The sequence below is a fragment of the Bombina bombina genome, chromosome 8 (genome assembly GCF_027579735.1).
Source record: "Bombina bombina isolate aBomBom1 chromosome 8, aBomBom1.pri, whole genome shotgun sequence".
NCBI classification, from domain to species: Eukaryota; Metazoa; Chordata; class Amphibia; order Anura; family Bombinatoridae; genus Bombina; species Bombina bombina.
The window spans coordinates 136,311,788-136,314,405 of record NC_069506.1 but is presented as its reverse complement, the minus strand read 5'-3'; positions in this window follow the sequence as shown (position 1 = coordinate 136,314,405).

The following is a 2,618-nucleotide window of genomic DNA, read 5'->3' as shown; positions in this document are numbered from 1 at the left end:
GGGTAGAAGATAGATTAAAACTTTCTCAGCAGAGCAATGGCAGACGACGGATGAAGATTAAAGAGGATTGCCATCACTATGAAGATGGACCACCGCAGGCGGGATGCAAATAGAAGAGGATCTCTGCCTACATGAAGATGGGCCCCCACCACTGCCAGGATGAAGATGGGCCTGCTATTAAGAGGTGCACCGCAGTTTGCGAGCATGTAGGAGCTGGAGTCAAGTTGGTGAGTACAAACTTTGAAGTACAAACCTACATTAGGATTTAGTATAAGATTTTTTTTAGAAAGGTCTTTTTATTTTTTTAAATCCTAAAAGAGCTGAAATCACTTTATGGCAATGCCCTACAAAATGCCCTTCTAAGGAAAGTCTTTTTTTTAATAGTACATATTTTTTAGCTTAGGAATTTTTGTAGGATAGTTTGTATTTAGAATAGGCTGTTTTAGGGTAGGTTTTTTTTAGAAAAGGAATTTTTCTTAAAGGTAAAATACCTATAATCACTTTAGGGCAATTACTTCCTAAATGCCCTTATCAGGGCAATTTTAAAAATAGGAATTTTTAAGACAAGCTTTTTTTTTGCGGGGGCTGGGGGATTACTTTTATTGTAGAATGGGGCCAAAGGAACAAGCCGCAACAGGGCAACAAGGTTAAAAATCAACCGGGCTCTTAGTCATAGGTAAAATACAAAAGGTTGAAACTTCCAAATTTAAAGACAGTTTCTTTCAATCATGTTTCAACACGTATCACCATATGTGTGGTGTCATCTTAAAGGTAAATGAGAATAGTATCATGCAACATGTGTAAACCTTCTCAATTTGAAATAGGAAAATATAAACAAAAACTGCTATTAGAAACAGTATTTTACTACATTACTTTCATAGGTTATTGCAACATAATATTATTTATACAAAACCAACCAAAAACCAAATACTTAATGTTGTTTCAATTTCAAAAAAATTGCAGTAACTATCTGAAGCAGACAGCAGGTAACACTATTTTGCATGCCCATTTATGCCATCCAAAACATTTAATAAGATCAATCCCCAGGAGTCCATTTATGAGATTGAGGCATAATGCCAACAGCAATCAAAGTTATGAACAGGAAGGAAGATATTTAATATGCAATGCATCCACATTGCTGACCACAGAAATTCCTGTGGCATCCACTGATATCTTGCTAGAAGACTCAATTACATTAAGAAAGAATTAGGTCATCCACAGAAGACCCCTTAACATCCTTCTCTGCAGCTTCAAACCACTAAGAACTAGTGGACCACACTCTTTTTGAATGCAACCAGATCTTCTAATGGCAACCTCAGTTGGTTATTAATACAATCTGCAAATTCTTGTGATACATAAGCAAACCCCATCAAAGAGCCTGTATCAACTGGATCAATCTTAGTAGCATGATCCTTCCACCACACAAAACCAGATGCAACCTCCACACTGTCAGGTACCTTCCCTACTGGGATGGTGGGTGTCTGTCTCTGATCGTCTGGGTTGCGAGGCTACAAGGGGATCACTTGCTATTTTTCATATGAAATGCCAGCGTCTTCAGTTTCAACAAAATGATTACACATCATGACAAAGTCAAAGGCCTCTCAACATTCTTTGCAATAGATGTAATGGTCACACCATTTAATAAAGGATTGAATAAGGATTTATATTGTCTTTGTACCTATGATGCAATAGCTGACACAAATACTCATGAACAGGAAAAAGGAATAGTCTGGCACTGTGAAAGTGATATTATAGGAAAAAGGGATATGATATTCTCTGGTGCTAACCCTTAATATAGATACTCTGATTAGGATAAGGGGGGGACTGGACAAGAAGAGGTTAATAAGCACTCATTCCTATAGTTATGAGTAAATATGTTGATACATTCAACTAATCATTAGAAAGGTAATTAAGTTAAAACTTATTATTTATTAAACCACTATTAAAAAGAGTGTTAATGAGAATAACACCCTCACCATTACCAAAATGCTCCACACTCACACTGGGGAATACCACACTGCAATATACCCAGACAGTGGACACAGATTCAACCACCCCCCCTGTATTCCTGGCCAGTAACAGGATATGCTGGCTTCAAGTGACAGGGATGGTTTCTATACTGTGTTCACACGTCCCTTGCAGAGGATTCACTATAGCGTGAGTAGCAAAAATAGAAAATGATTAAAAACACTTATGCTTAAATAAGCATACTATTGTGCTGAGCACAAACGCGTTTCGGCCGAGTAGCGGCCTTTCTCAATGTGCAGCTTGAAATTGACAAAAAAGTTTTGTCAATTTCAAACTGCACATTGAGAATGGCCGCTACTCGGCCGAAACGCGTTTGTGCTCAGCACAATAGTATGCTTATTTAAGCATAAGTGTTTTTAATCATTTTCTATTTTTGCTACTCACGCTATAGTGAATCCTCTGCAAGGGACGTGTGAACACAGTATAGAAACCATCCCCGTCACTTGAAGCCAGCATATCCTGTTACTGGCCAGGAATACAGGGGGGTGGTTGAATCTGTGTCCACTGTCTGGGTATATTGCAGTGTGGTATTCCCCAGTGTGAGTGTGGAGTGTGAGTGTGGAGCATTTTGGTAATGGTGAGGGTGTTAT